Source organism: Somniosus microcephalus, chromosome 9, assembly GCF_052327205.1.
Source record: "Somniosus microcephalus isolate GS21.2 chromosome 9, FLI_Smic_1.0, whole genome shotgun sequence".
Taxonomy (NCBI): Eukaryota; Metazoa; Chordata; class Chondrichthyes; order Squaliformes; family Somniosidae; genus Somniosus; species Somniosus microcephalus.
Window position 1 is genome coordinate 123,528,686 of NC_140995.1, and position 11,722 is coordinate 123,540,407.

Here is an 11,722-nt window from a genome sequence, read left to right on the forward strand (position 1 = left end):
CCTTAATGTAACTCTATTGCTAATTAGCGGATAATGAGATGCTAATGTGCAGAATTTTGAAAGTTTTTTGGATACCGCCGGTGCAATTTTTGTCTCGCCGAAACATAAATACGCTTATGAGCATTCCGGAATCGTAAGCTTTCTTTTGATGTAACGCACGTGTAGGTACGCTCTATAACTTTAGAGTGTATAGCCAGACAGACAGACAGATAGAAGATAGATATATATAATTAACTAGCTGGAGTGCCCGGCGGTGCCGAGTCTTTTTTGAGGGGATGTTGTTGGAAGAGAGAGAGAGCGCGACTGGGGGGGGAAGAGAGAGAGAGAGAGAGCGACTGGGGGGGGAAGCGAGAGAGCGAGCGACTCGGGGGGAAGAGAGAGAGAGCGCGACTGGGGGGTGTAGTGTATGTAGCTTTAAGAGGAACTATGTTTTTGAAGCCCTGTATACTGTAGTACCAGTAGTGACCACTCGGGTATATAAGCCTGTGTAGCGTCTTGTGTTGTTAGTTCAGCTCCAGACTTTGTTCAGTAAACACTTGTTAAATCAACTCCTGCATTCCGTGTCTCCATTAACACACGGATCTAACAGTGGCGACGAGTTCGAAACGAACTTACCTGCAATTTGGCAGCACCTCAAGGGGATCGATTCCTCAGATGAAGGTCGAAGCCAGAAAAAAAAAAAAAAATTGAAGAAACTCAAACGAGGGCCAGGCTTGGTCTCCAGTCTGTGGTTTCCCCAGCTAAACGGGCTGGTGGCAGGTAGTGCACTGACCCTTCCTGGGCTGCGACGGGTGAGAGCTCGATCGGGTGGCTCTGCAACGGGGCCGGGCAGCGAGTCGGGAAGCAGAAGCAAAGAGAGAGAGGGTGGAGCATTCAGGGCGCGGCCGGTGCTGCAAAGCAGGTCGGCATTCGGACCGAGCAGAGGGAGGGGAAAGTCCCAGAGGATCCGCTCCACGACGGGAACGGTTCTCCAAGTAACGGAGAAACTATTGAAGCGATATATAAAAAAAAAAACAAATACCACAAAAAGCTGCAGGTCGCAACGGGAATCGCGGAGAACAGCGTTGGCGGCAGCGGCGGGAAAGCACCGATTGGTCGACCGTCAGGTCACCGAAGCGTAGGATTGGTCAATCGTCCCGTCACTCGACTGTAGGAGGGCCCGCCCGCACGCGTCAGGAACCCGGCGTACGATTGGTCGACCTCGACGTCACTCTATCGCTAATGAGCGGATAATGAGATGCGAATGAGCGGAATTTTGAACGTTTTTTGGATACCGCGGGTGCAATTTTTGTCCGGCAGAAACGTAAATACGCTTACGACCGTTTTGGAATCGTAAGCTTTCTTTTGATGTAACGCACGTGTAGGTATGCTCTAACTTTCGAGTGCATAGCCGGACAGACACACACCAAAGGACAGACAGACACAGACAGATAGACAGACAGACACAGACAGATCGATCTGTTTATATAGATAGATAGATTAGATATATAATTTTTTATATATTATAATATAAATATATATCTATAATATTTTATATAAGTAAAATTAAATATATGCTTAAAATGTAGACACTTCAGGAGCCCATTTCAGCTGAACCTCTTGGCACTGTAGTCTCCAATGGTACGGAGATTCTGCTTTGATCAAAGGCAATTTGTGGAGGAATGAATGTGATGGAAGCCCAATGGCTCCTGCCCACTTTACCCATTAAGTGCCAACCTCTAGATGGCGAATGCAGCTGGAGGATAGTGGGCACAAGGCAAAGAGTCTTAATGATGCATTAACATACTGCTAGTGATATGGGTAGAGGCTAGAAAATATTTCCACTATACATGGAAAGATCAAAACCATTCATTGTTGACCAGATGGCTGAATAATCTGTTCATCCATATATTTTGTAAATGATGGGGATCAAATTCTAATCAAAAAGGCATTTGTGTCCCCTAGGATAGAATAGACCCAATAGATTTATCTGTCTCTTTTTTGTTATTTTAAATTGTTTTATTGTGATCTGCAGTAAACTAGTTTATTTGTATGTACTAGTTGTTCTCATTTTTGACATCGCAGCTTGGCAGTAAAATTTCAAGACTTCAGTTTTCCATAACCGTTCTACTGTGGACACATTTCACAACCGTAGTAAAGGATGTAAACAAATACAATTTATTTCCTAGAGTTGCTACAGTATTGGGCGATGAGTTGGTAAATCCATGAGATGGGAAAACTAAAAAGTTAAGTCTCAGACTTTTCAGCCTTCAAAGCTTAGTGAAAGGTAGTAAAATCTGTTCTCAATGTACTGACCTTCCCCTTGAGAAGTACGGTTGGTTTATCATATATGTGTGCAGACGTTGGCCTTGCTAATTCCATATTTGCTGAAAAATCACCAGATATTCATGCAGGTACCCATGGTTCAGTGCTACACCAGGTTGATGAATTTATCTTGAGTCACTAAAGGAAAATCCGCTATTTTTTGGAAGATGAGAAATCGAGTGGGACCAAGCCTAATTCTGAGGGAAATTTTCAAAAGTGTTAACAGATAAACATCTTTTAATTGTTGTGAGGAAGCACTGCAGCTGGCTGCCAGTTTGATTTTAGAGCAAATCAGTCAAAATATAACATTTGCATTAAGTCCTTACCTGGGTCCCATCATAGGCCAGAACAGAGGAGCTAAAGGCTTCAATTTCTACGATTTTCAATACAGTATCCTAAACTCACTGAGCAATTGACCACTTCTGGTACCATTGAAATGATAAATGCTGAGCAAATTACTCAAAGATGCAAACATTGGTCCATATTCGACAACATCCTTTCCATTTTAACACCTATCCTAATCAGACAAAAATTTCTGCCAGGCCAAAGAAGGAGATATTAGGAATGGTGACTAAAAGCTTGGTCAAAGAGTTGGGTTTTAAGAAAGGCCTTAAAGCAAGAGAGAGGCAGAGATGTTTAAGGCCTAGATGGCTGAAGGCTCAGCTGACAATGGAGGGCAAAAGGAGGAGGGATGCAGAAGAGGCCAGAGTGGTGGGGGGGGGGGGTTGTTGGTTGGAGAAGGTTACAGAGATGGGGAGGGGTGAGACAAGAATGGATTTAACCATGAGAATAAGAATTTTATATTTTAGGCATTGGTAGACTGGGAGCCAATGTAGATCTGTGAGCACAGTGTTGATGGGTGAGTTGGATATGGGCAACACAACTGAGTTTTTGGATGAGCTGAAGCTATGGGAGACCAGCCAGGAGAGTGACTAAGGCATGGGTGAGAGTTTTAGCAGCAGATGGAGCGGAGATGAATGTTATGGAGGTGGAAGTGGGTGGTCTTTGTGACGGAGTGGAGATGGATCAGAAGCCCAGCTCATGATCATGTAGTTGCAATGTTGGACAAGCAGTCTGACAACACCGGCAGTGAAGGGGTCAAGAGAGATGGTGGAAAGGTAGAGCTGGGTATTGTCAGTGTACATATGGAAGCTGACCCTATGGCCAGAATTTTCTAAGGGAGGGACGGGTGAGTTGGAGAAATGGGGTGGGGGGAGGAGGAAATGAAAGTTGAAAAAAAGTGAACCCTGACCCAAACCTGCCTCCAAACCACCCACTTTCACTTTTCAAAGGCGGGTTGGCAATTGAAATATAATGAGGCCTGAAGCCTCTACTTTAACCCACTTTGCAGGTTTTACTGCAGGCGGCTGGGGATCCTGGGGCTTGGTATTCCCGGTGGCTGCAACGAGGCGGCCTCAGCCTCGGGAAGCAATGCATCGGACCTGTGTGGGAGCAGCGGCAGCTTAAATCCGGCGGCAGTGAACGAGGCATACCAATTCAACAGTGGGGAGAGGTAAAAAGTAATCAAAGCGTGACGTCACTAGGAAGCAGGTAAGTGATTGGTTGGTGAGTATTTCTCATTTTTAAACTTTAACTCTGGTTTATAGTCACTAAGGTGTCTGGTGTAGCAGGGACTGTTGGTAAACCAGTTAACTGTAGTGTAATTAGTGGGATTGATTGATTTAATTTAAATTCAATTAATTAAAGGGTAAGTCATGGTAGGACAGCCCGACCCCGTTGTATGCTCCTCCTGCGATATGTGGGAACTCAGGGACACTTCCTGTGTCCCTGACAACTACATGTGCAGGAAGTGCATCCAGCTGCAGCTACTGACAGACCGCATTGCGGCACTGGAGCTGCAATTGGATGCATACTGGAGCGTTCACGATGCTCAGGACATCGTGAATAGCACGTTTAGAGAGTTGGACACACCGCAGGTAGAGGTTGGACAGGAAGAAAGGGAACGGGTGACCAACAGGCAGAGTACTAGGCGCAGGCAGACATTGGAACCAGTTCTGGGGGACGTGGGACCAGCTCAGACCGGACGGTTTGCACCTGGGCAGGGCTGGACAGGGGGAGTGTTTGCTAGTGCTGTGGGGGAGGGTTTAAACTAAAATGGCAGGGGGTTGGGAACCTGAGCAGGGAGACAGAGGAAAGGGAAACAAGGATAAAAGCAAAAGATAGGAAGGATAAAAGCAAAAGATAGGAAGGAGAAAAACAAAAGTGGCAGTCAGAGAAATCAATGGTTTAAATCAAACGTGGCCACAGTAAATAATAATTCTAATAGGTCTAAGAGCGTTAAAAAAACAAGCCTGAAGGCTTTGTGTCTCAATGCGAGGAGCATTTGTAATAAGGTGGATGAATTGGCTGCGCAAATAGAGGTAAACGAATATGATTTGATTGGGATTACAGAAACGTGGCTCAAGGATGGCCAAGACTGGGAACTCAACATCCAGCGGTATTCGATATTCAGGAAAGATAGGCAAAAAGGGAGGTGGGGTAGCATTGCTGGTTAAAGAAGGGATTAACACAATTGTAATGAAGGATATTAGCTCTGATGATGTTGGATCTGTATGGGTAGAATTGAGAAATACTAAGTGGAAAAAAACGTTAGTGGGGGTGGTATATAGACCTCCAAACAGTAAGGCAGAGGTTGGGGATGGCATTAAAAGGGAAATTAAAGAAGCGTGCAATAAGGGCACAGTAGTCATCATGGGTGACTTTAATCTACATATAGATTGGGTCAACCAAATTAGTAACAATACTGTGGAGGAGGAATTCCTGGAGTGTTTACGGGATGGTTTCCTGGACCAATATGTCGAGGAACCAACCAGAGATCAGGCCATCTTAGACTGGGTATTATGTAACGAGAAAGGATTAATTAGCAATCTTGTACAAGGCCCCTTGGGTCGGAGCGATCATAATATGATCGAATTTTTCATTAAGATGGAGAATGAAGTAGTTGACTCAGAGACTAGGGTCCTCAATTTAAATAAAGGAAACTACGATGGTCTGAGGAGCGAGTTGGGTAGGATTGATTGGGAAATGGCACTCAAAGGGTTGACGGTGGATAGGCAATGGCAAACATTCAAAGACCGAATGGATGAGCTACAGAATTTCTTCATCCCAGTTTGGCATAAAAATAAAACAAAAGGTGACTCAACCGTGGCTAACAAGGGAAATTAGGGATAGCATAAGATCCAAGGAGAGGACATATAAATTGGCCAGAAAAAGCAATAATCCTGAGGATTGGGAGCAGTTTAGGATTCAACAAAGGAGGACAAAGGGATTAATTAAGAAAGGGAAAATAGAATATGAGAGTAAGCTTGCAGGGAACATAAAAACTGACTGTAAAAGCTTTTATAGATATGTGAAGAGAAAAAGATTGGTGAAGTCAAGCGTAGGTCCCTTGCAGTCAGAATCAGGGGAATTTATAATGGGGAACAAAGAAATGGCAGACCAACTAAATACATATTTTGGTTCTGTCTTCACAAAGGAGGACACAAATAACCTCCCAGAGATGCCGAGGAACATAGGGTCTGATGAAAGGGTGGAATTGAAAGAAATCAGTATTTGTAGGGAAATGGTGTTAGGAAAATTGATGGGACTGAAGGCCGATAAATCCCCAGGGCCTGATAATCTACATCCCAGGGTACTTAAGGAAGTGGCCCTAGAAATAGTAGATGCATTGCTGGTCATCTTCCAGAACTCGATAGACTCTGGAACAGTACCCATGGATTGGAGGGTAGCTAATGTTACCCCACTTTTCAAAAAGGGTGGTAGAGAAAAAGCAGGGAATTATTGACCGGTAAGCCCGACATCGGTAGTGGGGAAAATGCTAGAGTCCATTATAAAAGATGTAATAGCAGAGCACTTGGAAAGCAGTGACAGGATCGGACAAAGTCAACATGGATTTACAAAAGGTAAATCATGCTTGACTAATCTACTGGAATTTTTTGAGGATGTAACTGGTAAAATAGATAAAGGAGAACCAGTGGATGTGGTGTATTTGGGCTTTCGATAAGGTCCCGCATAAGAGATTAGTGTACAAAATTAAGGCACATGGGATTGGGGGCAAGGTATTGACTTGGATAGAGAACTGGTTGGCGGACAGAAAGCAAAGAGTTGGAATAAACGGGTCGTTTTCCGAGTGGCAGGCAGTGACTAGTGGGGTACCGCAAGGATCGGTCCTAGGACCCCAGCTGTTCACTGTATTAATGATCTGGACGAGGGAATTGGATGTAATATCTCCAAATTTGCAGACGACACAAAGCTGGGTGGGAGGGTATGCTTTGAGGAGGATGTCGTGAAACTCCAGTACGATTTGGACAGGTTGGGTGATTGGGCAGAAACATGGCAAATGCACTATAATGTGGATAAATGTGAGGTTATCCACTTTGGTGGCAAAAACAGGAAGGCAGATTATTATTTGAATGGCAATAGATTGGGAGAAGGGGAAGTGCAAAGAGACCTGGGTGTTCTTGTGCACCAGTCGCTGAAGGTAAGCATGCAGGTGCAGCAGGCGGTTAAGGCGGCGAATGGTATGTTGCCCTTCATAGCAAGAGGGTTCGAGTACAGGAACAAGGATGTCTTGCTACAGTTGTACAGGGCCTTGGTGAGACCGCACCTTGAATACTGTGTGCAGTTTTGGTCGCCTTACCTGAGTAAGGACGTTCTTGCCATGGAAGGAGTGCAGCGAAGATTCACCAGGCTGATACCTGGGATGGCAGGAATGACATACGAGGAGAGATTGTGTCGATTGGGCTTACACTCACTGGAGTTTAGAAGATTGAGAGGGGATCTCATCGAAACCTATAAAATTCTGTCAGGCCTGGACAGACTAGATGCAGGAAGGATGTTTCTGATGGCCGGGGAGTCCAGAACCAGGGGTCATAGTCTAAGGATAAGGGGTAAGTCATTTAGGACTGAAATGAGGAGGAATTTCTTCACCCAGAGAGTGGTGAACCTGTGGCATTCTCTGCCACAGAGGACGGTGGAGGCCAGTTCATTAAATATATTCAAGAAAGAGTTGGATATATTTCTTACGGCTGAAGGGATCAAGGGATATGGGGAGAAGGCAGGGACAGGGTACTGAATTTGGATGATCAGCCATGATCTTGAATGGCGGAGAAGGCTCGAAGGGCCGAATGGCCTACTCCTGCTCCAATCTTCTATGTTTGTGGGCCAGGAGGAGCAGGAGTGCTTCCTCCCGGCCCCCAAAGCTCCCCCACAAGCAGCCTGTCCCTCCCCAGGGATCGGATCCACCACCCCAACATCCTGGGCCCAGCACTTGCCTATTGCTGTGGCCTCCTTCTCCGAGTTCCCTGCATGACTGGAAGCCAGCCTGTCAATCGGGCGGGAGTTAACTCCACAGCGTGCCAGGAAACCCGACTTTACAGGTTTCCTGCCATCTCCCAGGTCCCCCCGCACCATGCAGGTGGGACCTGGGAAAATCCAGCCCAATGTCTTTAGCTGATGTCGGCAAAGAGCAACATGTGGAGAAAGGGGTGGCGGTCCTGGATAGATCTTTGGGAGACTCCAGAGGTAACTGCGGGTGTGGGACGAGAAGCCATTGCTAGAGATGCTTGGCTACGATTTGATAAGTAAGAGGGAACCCAGTGAGGATAGTTCCATTTGAGCTGGAAGATGGAGAAAAGGCATTGGAGGAGAATGGTATGGCCAACCGTACCAAAGGCTGCAGAGAGGCCAAGAATATTGGAGAGAGTACACCATGGTTATAGTCAGAGGATGTCATTTGTGACTTTATTTCCATCTTCATCAAAGATGTGGTTCATGCAGCTCTAATGGATCAATGGTAAATGCACGCGTGATGGCAACAGCACTAAAACTGATTAACTGGTCACTTATCTAATTTACTGTTTGTAGGCACTTGCTGTATGTGAACGGCTGCTGTCTGCTTACATAATGGTGACTACTTCAAAAGTAAAGTTGTGAAGAGGTTTCTTAACCATAAAGTCTCTGATCTCTGAGTTGGTTACTAAGTCAGACAGTGATGAAATATTCTGTTAAATTACTTGGCTTGCCTGGGTTTTTGCATTTCAGGTTTCCCAGGAGATTAAAAATGCTGACACCAGATGAAGGATGTACTGTGCTATCCTTTTTTTAAAAGGACAAAGCAAAAGTTATGCTTTAGGTCATACTAATGTCATTGACCAATGCTTTATTCCTTAGTCAGCCATTTGAGGAGAAAATAAGGCAGACAAGGGCTCAAGAAAACTGGAATGTTATACTCATTAGAGTGTGCCCTCCGTGTGCTGTGTTTATATAGTAGTCCCTTTGCTTTTGATACAGGCAATGTACCAATCAACAAGTCTACACCAACGTCTGCTATGTTCATTGGTGCTGAACTCTAACTCAAGGGCACTATTGCTCTGATAACATTGGGCTCCCCTCATCTTAGATGTAACTTGGCCAACTGAAATAGTACCCATAATATAACCTTGGTTCAAGTCAGCACGAGGTTGCCTTCACAATATGCTTCCAAGGAGGTTTGCTTCACCATAACCCACACTTAAGATTGTCAACAATCTTATCACTGACTGGATAGGGATCTACAGGCTAATTGGACTCGAGGTAAAAGGTTGATCGAACAGTCCACCTTGGACATCAAACAATTGGAAGTAAGAACAGTAAAGCTGGCATGGAAAAATTCTAGACCATAGTACACAGTAAGTGTATCTGTGGTCAGACAACACTGGTGATCCGGTACATCAATAAGCACAGGAAATCTCATTTACCTTGTTGAAAGGCAAGTGTGCTGATGTGTGGGTTGGTGTTGTTAGATCACTCTTGGCTCAACAGTTAGCAGGGATAGACAGCAATGTGGCAGAGGTGGTGTGGTGCATCTCGGTTCACCCTCAGGAGTGGTTCAGGATATTTTAAGAAGTTGAAGAGATAAATTTGTTTGCCTCTCCAGACGAGCAGGAACTCCCATGTTTCTGTTTGAGGCCAGAAGCTGTTGGATTTAAAGCTGGGTAATCCAACAAATGGCAGGAAGTTAATTGTCAAGAGTTTATTAAATACCTGGACGCCTGGGTGAGAATTTTTTAACGTAAGGTTACTTCCCAGTTTCATTTGAATCAAGAAATTGTCCCATGTTTTATCCAATGCTACATATGTCAGAACTGGATCATTTACACTCTAGCTCCTTTGAGTTGATATGTCCTTCTCACAATGACATTTAAGGCACTCCATAGTTATTCACTTCCTAAGTTGCAAGGATTATTCACTTCCTAAGTTGCAAGGATTGTAGGCAAACAGCCAATTGTTTGCATCTTTCAACACTACTATTTTGCAGTGAAGAAACCCATGGGGCAGATTAAGGGTCATTCCACCTGTTCCTCACCACCTTGGCCATCCCTCAATTGTGTTTCAATTGATGTTATTTTTCTATCATTATCATCTAGATTTAATTGCAACATTGTTGGCAAATCAATCCTGACAATTGATGGTATGGCAATTTTGTGGGAGCTCTCCACCTCTGAAATCTGTACTACTTTGGTATGCTCTTGTGACTTGAAGGATATGAAAAAAAGTAATTACTTGGTAGGAGTTTCGGCATCCAAATAGAGTGCACAATCCCACCCATTCATTGCTGCTGGGATATAGATACTGTTAAGTAGTTTTGGTTTAGTTTCCAGTCAAAATAAACCAGCACAATAATGTAGTTCCGGGGGCTTTGTGATGCAGGAGTCTGTATATGTTACTGCATATCTATATTATGGTGACATTTTCATATGCATGCTCAGCACGTACAGTTATATTCCTACTGTGGCAAAAATTTCGTTTGAGGAATGGAAACCCTACAAAGTAGGCAATGTGTCCATACGACTTCCTCATCTCTAAATATGCATTTGTACAATCCAACTACAGGAAACTTCGCGATATCTGGCACCGACGGGACTGGCATGATGCCGATCTATGAAAACTTCAGGACAGACCAGCGCTAATGTTGAAGGATACGGAGGTTTTCATCTCCGTATCTGACAACAAACACTGTTGCTTAGTAACAGCTTGTAAACAGTCGGCCTGTACCTTGGAAGCATCTCTGTGGCTTAGCAACAGCTTCAGAGAGGCTTTCCAGAGACTGGCTTTTTTTTTTTAAAAACAATGCTAGGAGAAGAAAAAAAAAAGAAAAAAAACTAACAAAATGGCTGCTGATTTCTGCCGTTCGATTGAGGTTTCCAGCCATACAACCTCCGGATAAACCAAAGTTTCCTGTATTGGATTTAATTTGACTTTATGACCAAGTGTGAATTGTTACACTGTCTATTTTTTTATGTAATTGATATATATATTTTTCAAATACAAGCAAATTTGGTGATAAAATGCTGGTAACAGACAAGTTAATGATCTTCATTTCTTGTTTTTCTTGGGCTGGAAAAGTTTGCTAATGAGCCTAATGACAAGTGATTGCATTTGATCAACACCACAGAAAACCGGCTCTTCAGTGTTGTTAAAGGTGCAATGTTTTCTATTGGGTCTCAAAGTTTAAGGGGTCTCTTGCATGATAGATGTTTTGTGTTGTCTAGTTTCCTATGTTTATTTTAACCTTAAATTCTCGGGCGTTACACCACATCATGAAGATTAACTTATTTTCCATTCCTTAGTTGCATCACTTACTTTGAACAAAATATTCCCAGATGCTCATGAACAAAATATTCCCAGATGCTCATGAACAAAATATTCCCAGATGCTCAATGAATCAGAAGTGGGAGATTAAAACTGATCAGTTTTTTTGTATTATATTTAATTTTTACCATATAAATTTGTACTCCATTAATATGGTTAGTTTAAAGTGATCAACAGAGTTAGTAACCCATTCATTGTCCTTTTGTGAACTCAGTGGAACCCTGCTGCTGCATTCCATATTATTATAAACCTGTCATTATAAAGCTTTCTCCCGTCATGGGAGAAACTCAGTTGCAGTGAGTAACCGCTGAAAATATGATGAACCTATGATGAACCTAACAGCTAATAATTTACTAGTATGTTTGTAATGAAATTTAACTGATTGTTGATGTTATACATGTGAATTGTATATCATTAAAGATATACAACTATCTTTTTATCTGTGAATTTGGTAACTTAAATTTTGTTCAGGCTTTTAAAAAAACATCGGATTGCATGTTAATTCGCGCACACTCACTCAAACACACTCGTGTAGTTTCTTCATTTTTTAAATAAATGAAAAGTATTTTTCTCTCCCCACCACCAACCCCCCACCCCTCTTTGAAGTTAGTGATTTGTCACGGGTACATTTCCAGACCCTTTATGTACTTGACCCAACTAACTGTTCTTACTGAGTACGTTACATCTTCCTGGTCTGTGTGGCTTAGCTTTTCACTGCCATGGCCAGCTGAGCAATCGAGCAGTTGCCTTTTTATAACAAAAAAAC

General features: G+C 43.4%; 1 long non-coding RNA gene across 1 annotated transcript; it reads left to right on the forward strand.

Annotated features, from left to right (window-relative positions):
* The first annotated feature begins 342 nt into the window (after positions 1 to 342).
* LOC147112655 (uncharacterized) lies at positions 343 to 11,395 on the forward strand. The gene is made up of 2 exons (XR_015079534.1): positions 343 to 10,786; positions 10,935 to 11,395. It is a non-coding gene; the product is annotated as an uncharacterized LOC147112655 (long non-coding RNA).
* Positions 11,396 to 11,722: the final 327 nt, after the last annotated feature.